Genomic DNA, 15,192 nt, shown 5'->3' with positions numbered 1-15,192 from the left:
TTTTTTCCACGCACACCAGGCAGCGCCGGTCTGCTTGCGCCGGCTAACGCCATTCAATAAATACGGCGCCCGCATGGCGCTTCAGAATGGCGTTAGCCGGCGCAAAAATTTTTGACGCTAAACTGCGTTAGCGCAGTTTAGCGTCAAAAAGTATAAATACGGGCCTAAATGCTCAACTTCCTGTTCTGTAATATCACTATTTTGCTTATTTTTATATAAGAAAGACATTTTATACTTCAGGTGGGCTCCGTGCTCCTGTTTTGCTTTTACAATACATGTATCAGTAGTACAGGTTACTGAGACACCGACATACAGAATAAAATCACATTAAGGTAGCAGTTGGATAAGTGTAAATAGTTCATCATGCCTGGTTAATTTCTTGCACTTCCAACCTTAGTTAATATTTTGTAGTTTAAGGAATTCAATAAAGCTTGTGTGGAGTGGATGAACATACGTTGATTATTAGGGCTTGATAGAAAACCATTTTCTTTACAAACATTAATGTCTATTTTGAGTGGGCTCTCTCTATAAAGACACCTTATGAAGGTGGGAAAAGACCATTAGAGAAGAAGTATCAATCAATCTGGATTTATAAAGTGTGGGTAATCACCCGATAGGGTTTCCAGGTGCTTTCAGGTCCCAGAGACTTATTTGAATACATAGGTCTTGAGGGCCATTCGGAATCCCAGAAGTGAGGTGATGGTCAGGAGGTGTGTGGGGAGGCTGTTCCAGGTTTTTGCTGCAATGTGAATGAAGGAGAGTCCTCCACTTTTGCTTCAGTAGATACAGGGAGTATAGGCAAGTGAAAAGGAGGCAGAGTGAAGCCTTCTTGACGGTTGGTGGAAGTTCAGGTGGTAGTTAATGTACACAGGGCCTTGGTTGTGTAGAGCCTTGTGTGCATGGGTCAGCAGCTTGAATTGACATCTCTTCTGTACGGGGAGCAGTGGAGTTGCCTGAGATGGAGTGTGTTGTGGGTTTGTCGAGGAAGGCTGCCGATAAGTCTGACTGCGACGTTCCGTTTGGTCTGAAGTCTCTGTAGGAGGTGTGTGGCAATTCCTACGTAGAGGATGTTGCCGTAGTCCAGTCGGCTGGTGATGAGGGCCTGTGTCAGGGTGTGTCTCATGTGTAGGGGCAGCCACTTGAAGATCTTACGTAGCATGCACAAAGTGAGGAAGCAGGCGGAGGAGACAGTGTTGACCTGTAATTTCATGGTGAGCTTGTTGTCACTGATGTTTCCAATGTTTCTGGTGTGATTGAAGGGAGTGGGTGCGGGTCCTAGGTCCCGAAGGCCACCAGGAGTCACTCTGTGTGTTGCTGCTGTTGCCCAAGATCAGTACTTCCATATTGTCTGTGTTCAGCTTCCGGCATTTGTTCTTCATCCAGTCAGAGACACTTATCCTTCATCTGTGGAAGTTGGTTCTGGTGGTGGAGGGGTCGTCAGTGAGTGAGAGGATGAGTTGATTGTCATCTGTGTAGGAAATTATGTTGAGACTATGGATGGGATCTGACGATGTAGGTTAGCGAGGTCATGTATGAATTGAAGAGTGTGGGCTGAGGGATAAGCCCTGGGGGACAATGCAGGTGATCTCCTTGGGTTCAGAGGTGAAAGATGGGAGGTGGATCCTCTGGGTTCTTCCAGTGAGGAAGGAAGTGATCCATCTGAGCAGGTCCCCATGGATGGCGATGTGGTGGAGTTTTTCAATCAGTATGTTGTGGGATACGGTGTCGAAGGCTGACGAGAGGTCCAGGAGAATCAAAACTGCTGTTTCTCCTTGGTCGAGGAGGGTTCAGATGTCGCCAGTGGCTGCTATAAGGGCAGTTTTGGTGCTGTGATTGCTGTGGAAGCCAGATTGGGCATTGAGTAGCTCGATCTGCTACAGATGTGTCATGAGTTGATTATTGATGATTGTTGGACTTTTTGCCTTACGCAGGGTCATCCCCAGTCTTTTTGCCTCCTTCCTCCTGGTTTTTCTGACCTCTCGCTGTTGGATCTAGCACTCTGAGCACTTTCTCACTGCTGACCAGTGCTAAAGTGCAGGTGCTCTCCCATCTAAAGTTGGTATGACTGGCTTATACCTAATTGGCATATTTAATTTACCTATAAGTCCCTTGTACAGTGGTATCTCTATAACCAGGGCCTGTAAATTAAATACTACTAGTGGGCCTGCAGCGGTGCTTGCGCCACCCACTGAAGTAGACTTTCAAACTTGTCTCAGGCCTGCTAGCGCAGGGCCTGTGTGCGCAGTTTTCTGCCACAGGGACCTGGCATCTAAACTTGCTTGCCAGTCCCAGAACTCCCCTTTTACTACATGTAAGTCACCCCTAAGGTAAGCCCTAGCTAGCCCTATGGGCAGGGTGCCAATTATGTAAAAAGGCAGGACATGTGCCAAGTTGTCTGGCCTGTCCTGGTAGTGACAAACAGCCTAACTGGTGTCTCACTGCTGTGAGTGCTGCCTTCTCATAGGATTGCATTAGAAATGCCCTGCCTTATGTGTAAGGGCTATTGTCTGATTTATGAGGGGTAGCGTAGGCGTGTTTGGTATGGTTGTGATGGTGATAATAAATGCTGCTTACTGGTGTGGGTGTATCTTTTATTACTATTACAGAAATGCCACTTCTAGAAAGTGCGCATTTATCTGTGCTTATGACTCTGGTGTTTTGCAGCTTGACTCCAATCCACGTCTGGGCAGAGTGACAGTTGGGGCTTTGTGCATACTTTTCAGACAGCCTGTACACAGGGAGGGTGGAGGTGTCACAGAGGTGCATCTGCATACTGAATAGTCTTCCTGGGCTGAGAGAAGGGAGAGGCGGGGCACATCTGCATTTGTAAAGACTGTGCCCTGGCCTCACACAATAGGGTCGTTAACCCCCCACTGATGTTTGGAGCCTGTGCTGAAAGGAGAGAGGGCGCACTCCCAGAACCAGTTGTAACTGGCTGGAACCTCCTCTCCCTATCATTGTAAAACACTGTAAGAACTGACTATAAGTACAGGGGAATTTTCCCCACAATTGGGAGACTCTTGGAATCATCTTGGAACTGGACACCAAAGGCTGAAAGGGCTCACCAGGAACCGCCATGGACTGCTGCTGCTGTGCTGACCTGTGACCTGCCTGGTCACTGTGAAGGACTTGCCACTTGCTGCCTTTCCCTTGTGCTGGCCTGTAGCTGGGCCCTCCACCTGAGGACCTTGTCTTAAGATTCTGCTCCCAGGGGCAGGGTGCTGTGGCCCATGACCCCTGCATCCATTTCTTCACGAGGGGTGCTTCTCCGTGGTTGCGGCTGCCATAGCGCTGATTGCAGCGCGCTTATGGAGCCTTGGGAGCTCGTAGGCTCCTTGCTGCATTGTGCCCCTTTAAATAAGATCACCGCAGCAGCCCGGGAAGCTGGAAGAACACTCACGCACCGCATCGGGTGCAGGTGAGTGTCTGCTCGGGCCCCAGCAGGGGTCTGATCTTCTTGTGGCTTCACGGCAGGACCAGGGGAAGGCAAGGGGAGTGCCCCCTTCCCCCTGGCCTCTGTGTTAGGAGCTGGACGCCCCTTTTCTGCTGTTAGGTAAAACGGGCATTATTGTGCCCCCCCCAGCTTGGTGGAAGGGCCAGTGTAGGCCGGGGGGCCCCCAGAGATCATGAGTCCTGGGAGGGGCCTGTCATTAAACCAGAGGGGGTGCGTGGTGCCCCCCTCCTGCCCTAAGTTGTTTTTGCTGGCTTTGGCCCCCCTCGTGAGGGCCGGTTGAGGCCCTGGGGGGCCCCCAGTAATCACAGTCCCCAGAGGGGCCCTTCTATAAAAGAGAGGAGGTGCATGTCGCCCTCCTCTGACCCCAGAGTATAAGGGAGGCCCCCGTTTTGCACATAGAAGCGGCGGGGGCCCCATTGTTCGCCTTATAGGCACTGGAGGTGCCTTCATCCAACCAGGTACTGTTTAAAGGACCAATATAGTTGCAATCCAAAGTTCTTTCTACAGACTTTTGTTTGATTCATATATTACCTACCTGCGTTTGATGTTTTTACATATGTGTATGCAAATGTTCCTTTTATGGACATGCTTGTTAATATGTTTTTCTAACTTGCCATATGTTTTCTAATGTTCCTACTATGGGCATTTTATGATATTCTTATGACAAGTGCTGTGATGTAATTCGTGTTTTCCTGACTACTGCTCATGTTGCAGAATACTGAGTAACCTGTGTGTTATGTGTGACTACTGCTAGTTTGCAGAGTAACTAATGTGTAACGTTCTGACAACTGCTAAGGTAGCAGGATAGTACTGATATGTGATGTTTGGTCTGATAATTGCCTTGTGTACAATATAGTATATTTTCATATAATCTGGTGTTGTGTTTCCTTTGTGGTGGGGATATTGCATCACGTGTGTTGTGTGTGTTGTGCAAACGCTTTACACATTGTCTCCTGGTTAAGCCTGACTGCTCGTGCCAAGCTACCAAGGGGGTGAGCAGGGGTTATCTTGGACGTGTAACTCCCTTGCCCTGACTAGAGTGGGTAAGTTCTGCCTGGCTGAGGTGCATACCCTAGCCAACCAGAAACCCAATTTCTAACAATGATCTTTTCTAGTACCTTCGCTGGGAATGGGATCAGGGAGAGTGGTGAGTAGTTTTTGGGATTGCTGGGGTCAGCGGAGGGTTTTTTGAGTAGTGGTCTTACTTTGGAGTGTTTCCAGGTGTAGGGAAGTGTTGCAGTGGTGATAGAGATATTCAGCAGGATGGTGAGCTCCTGGCTGATCATTTGATTTCCAAGGTTGAAGATGTGGTGCAGGAATGGGTCTGTGGAAGCTCCTGAGTGGATGTATTTCATGGTGGAGGTGAAGTACTGGGTAGAGAGAACATTCCAGATGGTCAGTGTGCTGTTTGTGACAGTTACGGTGGTGGCGTATCTATCGAGGAAGTCTGTAGGTGTGGGTTGGGGTTTGAGGTTTCTGCATATGTTTGCGATCTTCTCGTGGAAGAAGTGGGTGAAGTTGTCGCACAGCTCCTGTGAGGGTGTGATGTTGTTTTCGCTGGCAGCCAGGTTGGAGAGTTCTTTAACAATGTTTAAAAGTTCCTTGGTGTTGTTGACGCTGGTTTCAAAGTGTGCAGCAAGGGCTGTCTTCTTTTTTGCCCTCAGCAGGCAGCAGTAGAGGTCGAGGGAGGTATTGAAGGCTGCCCTGTCGGAGTTGTCCTTGCTGGTGCTCCATCTCCTTTCTAGCTGTTTGCTGTCTCGTTTCACTCTTCTGAGTTCTTGGCTGCACTAGCTGGCCTTTTTGAAGGATTTTGTCTGAATGTTGCTCTTTATGGGGACGATGCTGTTGCCACAATTGGTGACCCAGGCATTGAAGTTTTTCACTCCCTGTTTAAAGTTGTTGGTGGTAGCGGGGTTGAAGGTGTTGAGGGCATGCACCCAGCTGGTCTCTGAGATTTTGATCCACCTCTGATGGCGGTGATGTTATGTTGTGGGTGGAGGTAAAGGGTCTGGAGATGCTGAAGTGGATGACGTTGTGATCAGTCTATGTGAGTTCTGTGACATTGCTATATTTGATGCGGTTGCTGGAGGTGAAAATAAGGTCCAGTGTGTGTCCTGCAGAGTATGTAGTGTTGTGGATGATCTGGATCAATACAAGGCTGCTCATACTGTGGAGGAGGTATGCAGCTTTGTTGTCATTGGGGACATCGATGGGGAAATGTAGGTTACCGAGGAAGATGTAGCCCTTGGAGTCTAAGGCTACGGGCACAATTAAGTATACAATAGAGTTGCAAAGCTGGAGTGCAGGCCTGGGGGTTGGTATGTGAGTGTGCCTCTGATGGTTGTTTTGTCATCCGTGTTGAGGTTGAAGTTGAGATGTTCCATGGGGGTGATGGTGTTGTCAGTGGTGAGAGTGCACTGTATGGTCTCTTTGTGGATGATGACTGTTTCTCCTTCCGGCTTGTTGGTGTGGTCCTGCTGAGTGAATTTATATCCATCAGGGATCGCTGTGGCAATGTCTGGGGCAGATGTCAGGTTGAGCCAGGTCTCGATAAGGAAGATAATTTTGGGTGCAAGGATGGCAATGAGGTTCCATAATTCCTTACAATGCTTGCATAGTGAGCATGTGTTGAAAAGGGCGCATGTGAGTTGATGTTTTTGCTGAGGTAATGTCTGTGATGGGTTCAGGGTGGGGCTGCTCTGTGGGCTGGTGTGTGTGCTGTGGCAGATGAAGTGGCATTGGGTGCAGGTGAAAGGTCCTAACGTGGATCGTGGGTTGATACAGTGGCAGTGTTTGTTGCGGTGTCCGGGGTCGAGGGTTTAGAGCACATCAATGGTGTATCTGCAGGGTGAGGCAGGGCCAAGGGTCCTGGCACTGGGCTCAGTCCAGACGCAGACGGGTACAGATGGGGTTGCCTTTGGCATTCCAGCAGTGCATCTCTTGTGCATGGTTACGCTGCTGCCTGCATTAAGTAGGTACTGGCATGGGTGGGGCTTCTGTTAGCAGGAAGAACAGTGAGTGTGAAAACGTGGTTGGGAAAACCCCGACGAGAAAACCCAGGCAGCTGCAGTGTTACTCAATCAGTCTGGAACAAGCAGGAACTAGAAGCCACAGGCTGGTGGCAGGCCAGGTGTTCAGGTGCCTACTGATGTAGTCGCGCTTAAGCCTGCAATAAGTAGGTCCTGGGGTAGGCGGGGTTTCTGATGGTGGGAAGAACAGTGAGTGGGAAAACCCAGTCAGGAAAACCCTGGCAGGAAAACCCAGGCAGCTATGGTGTCACTGGATCTGTCTGGAACAAGCAGGTACTGGAAGCCCCAGGCAAGTGGCAGGATAGGTGTGAAGCATTAATTAAAGCCAGAGAACTGAAAGACAGCACTACATTCTGGAAAGTTATAAACTCACCTTATTTTAGAGCAGCATCAGCCCCTGTTTTTGAAGCTTGGACTCCTTTGCAGGCATGGGTTGATCATTTTACCCACATTTATGCGCAACCTACTTCAGTGTTGTCTCCTATTCCAATGGAAAGGAGGCAAAGTGAATTAGCGCCTTCTGTTTTCTCTCTTGAGTTCAATAGTGAGTGAGGTAACTGCTGCTACAATCAACAGCAGGAAAGAGAGAGCGCTAGGTCCAGCTTGGGTAACTATAGACATGTTCGTTCTATTCCTCAAATCTAGATTTATGAGGCCCATTGTGACAGATGTGCTTGGAGCAGTTACTAAAAATGTCCCACTCTCTATGTGGGCTTATTCATTAATTGTACTAATATTTAAAAATGGGCTAGAACAGACCCAAAGTGCTAAAGGCCTATTTCCCTACTTGACTCACTGGTTACGGTTGTGGGGAAAATCCTGTTGTCAAAACTGGAAAGCTTATTAGAACAGAATAAAATCCAGCCAGACTTGTAATATGGTTTTCACAAAGGGATTGGTACTATCCAACAATATTTTAACTTTTTATAACTTTATTTATGCATATATTGTATAGCAAAGGCCAAATGAAACAACACCGGGATGTAATATACAAAGTACACTTATCAACTTTGACCACAGCAACATTTCTTATCACCTAACTTTTTGTCCACAGCATTATTGGGTACATGTCTAGCCTCATCATCGGTTCCATCACTTTGAGTCCCATGGTCGTCATCTAGTTCCCCCATTCATCTGCCTAACATTTCAGACCAGTTATGTAGATCTTTAGTCATCGTCTTTTTTTTTTTTTTAGTCCTCATACACCTCACAGGTAAGTCGCACCTTAATTCCACAGGGTTCTTACTTCTGTATCCGAAACAAAAGTGGACATACTGCCCAAGGAGGGCCCCATGTCACCTGCTCAGCCTTCCTGGGATCACTCCCTGTGGCTGGCACAGATGTAAGAGGGGTTTTTGAATCATTGGACAATATATTGCTAGGAAGGGGCCCATTTCAGGAGCGGAGCCCATAGTTTCCTTTTTGTCAACCTCTGTTCAGGGCCACCCACCTTCTGATCTAATTTGGCTGTGTTCACAAGCATGTCCAGCCAGCTCCTGTGTAAGGGGGGGTTGCCATCACCCACTTCAAACAAATGTCCCTTCTGGCTAATAAAATAGCAAAAAACAGCAGGCTCCTACTATTACTCGACCACCCTACTGAGTCATGCAGTTTGCCAAAAATAATAAGAGGGAGATTTACAGTCAATTCCTTCCCTATAATCTGCGACAGTGTTCCCACCACCTCAGACCAAAAAGAGACAACTCCTGGGCACTCCATAAACATATGAACATCAGAGACATTTGGAACTCCACCTTTAACACAATTAACCACTTCCCCTTTCTTTATTTTCGTAAGTTTTGCTGGGATGATATAAGCTCTGTGTATCACATACAAATGTTTTTTCCTCAGCGGGGCAGCCTTAACTACCTCAAAACACATTCTCATGGATTCTTGCCACCCTGACTGTGCTATTTCTTTCATCATAGTGCCTTGGCATAACTGCTCCGGCAACTTAAAATCTCCATCAATCAACTCCAGAATCTCCCAATACCACTTTGCAACCTTGCTGCTGTTGGGGGAGCCATTAAAAATGTCTTCTGCTAGGGGATTTTCCCCCTGCCGGCTTCGTCGAGTAGACTGTGCCCAGGCTGCCAGTTGAATATATTTAAACCTGGACAGGGTTCCTCCTGTCATATCTCTCAGTTCTTCCCAGGGGAGTAGCACCGCCTCCTGTATAAGATCACCCCAGTATTTCAAACCGGCTTCCCTTATTGGTTTGGCCAAGGCATCTTTCAAACATTCTGGAGTGCCCGGAGAGTCCCAGATCGGAGCTCGCTGATTGTAATAGTCAATCTTGATGATGGATTTCAGCTGGTGCCAACACATTGCTGCATCCCTCAACATTTGTTATCTTATTTATTTAAAGAATTGTGAATCACCAAATTTAAAAAGAAAGTGATTTGCCGCCCCCTAGATAGTTCGTGTCATCGCCTGGAACATAGTGCCCATATCTGTATCATCCAGGGAGGTAAATAACAACCTCGAGTTCTTTGGCAGAAAGGCCCAAGAGTACAGCTGTAGGTCCGGCATTGGTAAACCTCCCTTCTCTCTCCTCCTCCTCAGCTTTTTCCACTCAATTCTGGGGCCCTTACATGCCCAAATAAATGAAGTGATAGCCTGTTGAAGCTTAATGAGATATCTACCATTCATTTGTAGCGGAATAGCATTCTGGATAAAATGTATTTTGGGGAGAACAAACATTTTAACCAGGTTTACCCTTCTCAGTGCTGTCAACGGAAGATAGACCCAGCCCTTCATTAAATTAATACTCTCCTCTAACAATGCTTCCTGATTTTTCACCACCAATTTCTCAATATCTTGAGTAATTAATAAACCTAAATAGTGCATTTCAGCCTTCCCATGCCAGCCATCCCCTTCCTGGTTCCATGCCATTATTTCAGTCTTTTCTGAATTAACCTGATAGCCAGAGACAGAGCCAAAATCCTCGGCTATCCTTAGTCGGGCTGGGAGTGCGGTCGACAAGTCTGCGGTGAATACCATTAAATCATCTGCATAGAGTGCTATTTTCCTCTCCCACTGCTTCCATTTAAAGGGAGCTATTTCAGGAAGTTGTCTTAGTCTCCTGGTGAAAGTTTCGATATACAGATCAAACAAAAGTGGAGACAGCGGGCAGCCCTGCCTAGTTCCCCTTGATATCCTAATAGAGTTTGTTAGTTTCCCATTGATTAAAATTCTAGCAGAGGGGTCATGATAAATCAGTTTTATAGCCCTACAAAAGTTATCTCCCAAATTATAATTCCTCAGAATCTGAGTTAAGTAACCCCAATTGACCCTGTCAAAGGCATTCGTAGCATCCAAAGCTATAACCCCCAAGGGGATCTTATAAGCGGTTGCCAAATCCATTCCACCGATTAGAGTATGCGTGAGCTCGTGTAAATACCTGCCCTTAACAAACCCCTTCTGATCTGTATTAATCAAATCCTTTGCCACAAGATTTAATCTATCCAATAAAACCTTTGCAAATAACTTGTAATCTGAGTTTAGCAGCCAAATAGGTCTATGTGACTCGCACCTAGCCGGATTTTTACCTCGTTTCAGAATCAGTGAAATGGCTGTCTCATTCCAAGATGCAGGGATGGGGGAGTTGTTTGTAAAAACCTCAGAGAACAATCTTAACAGGAAAGGCGTTAATACCTGCTCCAGAGCTTTATACAATTCACCCGGGAGACCATCATGGCCTGGAGCCTTCCCCCCCTTGCTTCCCCTCAAGACATCTGTAATTTTGCCTGAAGTGATAGGTCTATTCAACCAATGTTGCTGCTCTGGGGATAGAAAAGGGAGAGTATCTTCTCCCAACTAGGTTTGAACAGCAGATTCCGTAACCTTAATCTCTTCCGTATAAAGTTGGGAAAAGAATTGCAAAAAGGCTCTCTTTATTTCCCCACTCTCTCTGGTCCTCTGTCCTTGCTCTACCTCAGCTTCCTTGATACAGTTCCTTACTTGATCCCTTTTAACTTTTCATGCCAATAGTTTCCCTGCGCTTTCCCCATATTCAAAGTGCGCCAGCTTGCTTGCCTCCCATAGCTTTATGACCCTAGATTGCAAAAGAGGTTCAAATTGCTGTTTAAAAACGTCCAATCTCTACTGCCTTACACGCTTCTCCCCTTCATCTGTACTCTTCAATAACAGCTCTCTGCAATTCCTCATCTCTATTTCCAGGTGCTCTAATTCTTCCCTATGCAACTTATTTTTATAGCTGGCAATGCTCATAAGAATCCCTCGTAACACCGCCTTGTAGGCATCCCAAACCACATGGAATGGGGCTGTACCTAAGTTCTCTTTAAAAAACTCCTCAGTCTCTACATGCAGCTTGGTTCCAATTTCTTCATCTAACAGTAAGGAGCGGTCTAACGTCCACCGACTCACCTCCCTCTCTTTTCGTAGGTTCATTTTTAATACAACCGCTCCATGATCAGATAGATTAGGGGGAAGATACACTATATTAACTATCGCATTACGCCATCGCTGATCCACCAAGAAATAATCAATCTGCGAAGAGTGGCTATATTTCTTGTTATTATATGAAAAAACCTGCTGAGAACCTGCTCCATCCCTCCACCAATCCTCCAATGCCCTTTCATTCATCATCCTTCTCAGAAACTGCTGAGAATTCGAGTTAACTGTTGATCTGCTTTTAGTTGATCTGTCCAGCTTATTATCCAGTATCATATTGAAATCTCCTGCCATTAACACCGGATCAGAAAAATCCAACTGCTGACAAAACAGCTTCTTAAGAGGCTCTGTATCATCACTATTGGGGCCATAGAACCCTACCAGTGTGATAGGTCTACCAAGTAGCTTAGCTTTGATTATTATCCATCTACCTGTATTATCTGTATTGACCTTTAATATTACTGGATCGCACTGATGCTTAAACAATATTGCCACCCCCCTAGTATGAAAGCCCTGTTCAAGTAAATACACAGAGGCGGACCCAATTCTGATTTCTAAACAAGGCTTTGCATTCATCTCCAGTTAAGTGTGTTTCTTGCAATATCAACACCTGAGCAGAATAGTCCCTCAAATACTGTAGAATCCTGTCTCTCCTACCTCTCACCCTCAGACCATTCACGTTCCAGGACAATATTTGAAGTTTTTTTTTAATTACAACTGAAACCTTGGGCTGCCCCCTTCTTATACATCCCTCACAAGTTGTCTAATGTGCTGAGGTGTACAGGACTTTTTTCCCCCAATATTTTCCCCATCTGTTCCCCACCCTGTGCTCCCCTAACCTCCCCTCACAGTCGTGCCCCCCCTAGCCCTCCTAGGAGAACCCTCCCTTTATTCGGGTCAATGACCCAATTTTGAAGCACCAATTGGCCAACCCTCTGCGGGCACAAATTATTTCTCAATACCTCAATCTTAAATAGTCTCCAGCAGCTCATCCACTGCTTTCACCTCTCTTACATTATACATTTTATTATTATACCTAATCCTGAGGGTTGCTCTGGAATTTCATCTGAAACGAGGCGCCTTGTTTCCTAAAATCCTCCATCTGCCTCTCCTGCTCCCATGCCTGTTTATAGATGCACTGGACAAATCAGACCTAACCTCAAACTTGAAGTGATCCCACTTTAGTGTTTTCTGTCTAAGTGCCAGGGGCAGGATTTTCTCTTTCAAAAGATAAGATTGGAAGTTTATCAAAATCTTCCAAGGTTTAAGACTATCTGGCCTTTTCTTGAAAGGGTCCCTATGAATCCGCTGAGTATTCCTTGCTATTTCTTCCAGAGTCTCTTCCAATGAAAGCAAGCCCTTAAGGAGAGAGCTCAAAAACATTTTTAAATGTTCGCCTTCCACACCCTCCGGAAGGTTCAACACTCTCAAATTATTCCTCCTAGAGTTATTTTCCAGCTGTTCCAGCTTGTTCTGTAAGGACTGCTCATTTCCCTTTAACACGTCAATTTCTCTTTTATGATCTCTGATTTCCTCTTTCATTTCTCCCACCGCCTCCTCCAGTGCTTGTGTTCTTAACACCAAAAGGTCCAGTTTTTTTTCCAGGGCTCCGTAAGCCTCCCTTATTTCCCCTTGATTATTCTCAGAGATGGCAAAGCAATTTTTAATATCCTTCGACAGTGCCGAGAACGCTTTCTCAATAGGGGATACTGGGCTCCTACCAAATAAAACTGAACCGGAAGTGGAGGTCAGAGGAGGAGAAATAGGTGCCCCACTTCCTAATGGCGTCACAACCAATGAGGTTTCAGATTCAGGGACTACCTCTTCACTACCCATAGCCTCTCCACCCTTCTCCTGGCAGACCAGAGTTCCATGGGGCGCCATTAAAGACTGTCATCGCAAATCATAAGGATGTCTCCCTCCTTAATAGGCACCTTCCCCCTCCACCACTATAACCAGTGCCTATGGAACACTGCCATTCATCCCATCTTCCATAATAACCAACTTAGCTGGGGACTTAACTTTAAGGAAAGATTTCACCGATGGAGTCAACTTAGAGCTTGCAGTTTTCTTCCTGATTTTTATGTTTTTTGGGGCTTTAACCCACCCTTTACACTTCCTACCTTGTCCCGGAATACTCCTTTGCTGGGCAGGGAGCGGATAGGAATATTACCACCACACCACCTTCCTGCCAGGTTCAGAATTGAAGCTCCTCTGCCTTCGAGCCGCAGCCTGTCAGCTTCAGTGCTGACTCTGCCAGTCTTGACCCGGAAGGAAAGTCAGGCCGCGAGTCGTCTGGAGTGACTGAGCTCAGACCTCGCCCTAAACCAGCACAGCTCAGGCGAGGCACCGGGAACCCCGCAAACGGCCCGCACAACTGCAGCAGTGCTCCCATTCATGGGAGCCAAGGTATCGCCGAAGGCGCCGTCTCCCCATGCCGAAGCCCGCCGAGAAACCAGTAGGTGCTTCAGCGCGCTGCACAGTGAGCAGCCACCATGTTCTCCTCCCTCGCTCCCCACTTCAGTCATCGTCTTGTCTGTGTGGATTCATCTCGTGTGTATGAACACCTTTCTCCCATGCTGTCAGCCTTGGGGCCTCTGAGAAAGTGCAGCAGATTTCAATGCAGCATTTCGCCAATACTTCCAAATAGGCGAACCTGTACCCCCACCCCGACTCCCAGGGACGAGGGACATGATTCAGTAAGCAATGTCATATACTGCATTCCAGCCCAAGCCTAACTATATGTCAAAGATTATGTATCACCCCTTGCCAGTATTCAAGCAGGGCAGCACAGCTCCATAAATGATGGAGCAAATCAGCTTTCCCCTTCCTGCATAAGAGGCATTCTGGTTATCTAGCGGGAAATATTGTGTGCAGTCGTAAGGGCCAAGTATGATTGATGCACTATGTGGAAATTCACTAACTTGTCATTAATAGATATGGATTGGACCTGGCAGCAGGTTGATTCCCACTCCGTATCTCTGAGTGGTGCATCTAAGTCAGCATCTCATCCATGCCCAAAAGGGCCATTTGAGTCTGTCCTTTTATCAGTGCTCTGTAAAGGCCGGGTACAGCATGCGTGGAATGTGCCGGCTGTAGCAGGATTTCCAGCACTGTGGTCATCTGAGGTGTGTCAGGAAAGTCGGTCTGGACTTCCCTGATAATGTTTGCTATTTTGGCATATTGCTGAAAATGTCCTGGCCCTACATCAAAGTTAATTTGGGCTGCTTCAAACATTAAAAAAGTCTCCACAGGGTAGAGATCACCTAGTGCGGTGCAATTATCCTCCCTCTACTGAGTCACTGACATTGCATTCGAAATAACTCGAAAGGGCTGCAGCCATCATGTAATCAGAGATCCACAGAAAGGTTTGTGTTTCAGTATCCTCTTAACCGTGTTATCCCATGGTATAGAAACATTCTTATTTATGAACGGGCAGTGTTCGGGAACAACTCTATCCCTCATCAGTGTGATGTATATTGTTTTTGTCCCACTGAAGTCTTCTCTGTAATCATTGTTCCCAATTTTTATCCTAACTCGTACCACTGTGTGTCATGCTGCAGTTGCGCTGCTAAGTGGTACAACTTCAAGTCTGGTAGTCTTAGACCTCACTCTACATGGTCAAGCTTGAGCACCTCCAGTTTTAGCTCTTTTTTCCGGCCACATAAATGTAGTCACAATTGTGTCCAGAATCTTAAATGTGGGTCGAGAAACTCTACAAGCGATAAAGAAATCTCAGCAAAAAGACCATTTTTGTCTCCGTTATGCAGACTGTCATGGAGAACGGAAGTGTTATCCAGAAATTAATGGATTTACATAAGCCTTGCAATATCCTACCAATATTTAAATTATGCTGCTGTTGTGAAGAGCGTGCAACCTGCACCCCAAGATAACGGAAGTGGTCCAGTGTCCAACGCTGTCCAATATGTGGTAACCTGTCAGGCTCGGCTCTAGCTAGCGAACCCAGTAGGAACATCACCGTTTTGTCTCTGTTCAATCCTAGCCCAGCTCTACTTCCAAAAGCCTCCAGTGTGGCAAACAAGATAGGCAAGGAGTCCCGAGGGTCTTTAACATATGTGTTGTCAGCGTATAATAACAGTATATGGTGCACGTCCCCAACTTGTATTCTAAATATCATCAGAACACTGTGCAGAGATCTCAACTTATAAACCCGGGTCCAAAGCCCATCTGCTGCAATACTCCAAACGTGTAGTCCCAGTTGACCGTATGGAAAGCGTTCTCAATATCGAGTGCCAACAATGCTCCCCCTTCTTTCATGTTCTGTTCTAATGC

Source organism: Pleurodeles waltl, chromosome 9 (genome assembly GCF_031143425.1).
Source record: "Pleurodeles waltl isolate 20211129_DDA chromosome 9, aPleWal1.hap1.20221129, whole genome shotgun sequence".
Lineage (NCBI taxonomy): Eukaryota > Metazoa > Chordata > Amphibia > Caudata > Salamandridae > Pleurodeles > Pleurodeles waltl.
This window is presented reverse-complemented; position numbering follows the sequence as displayed.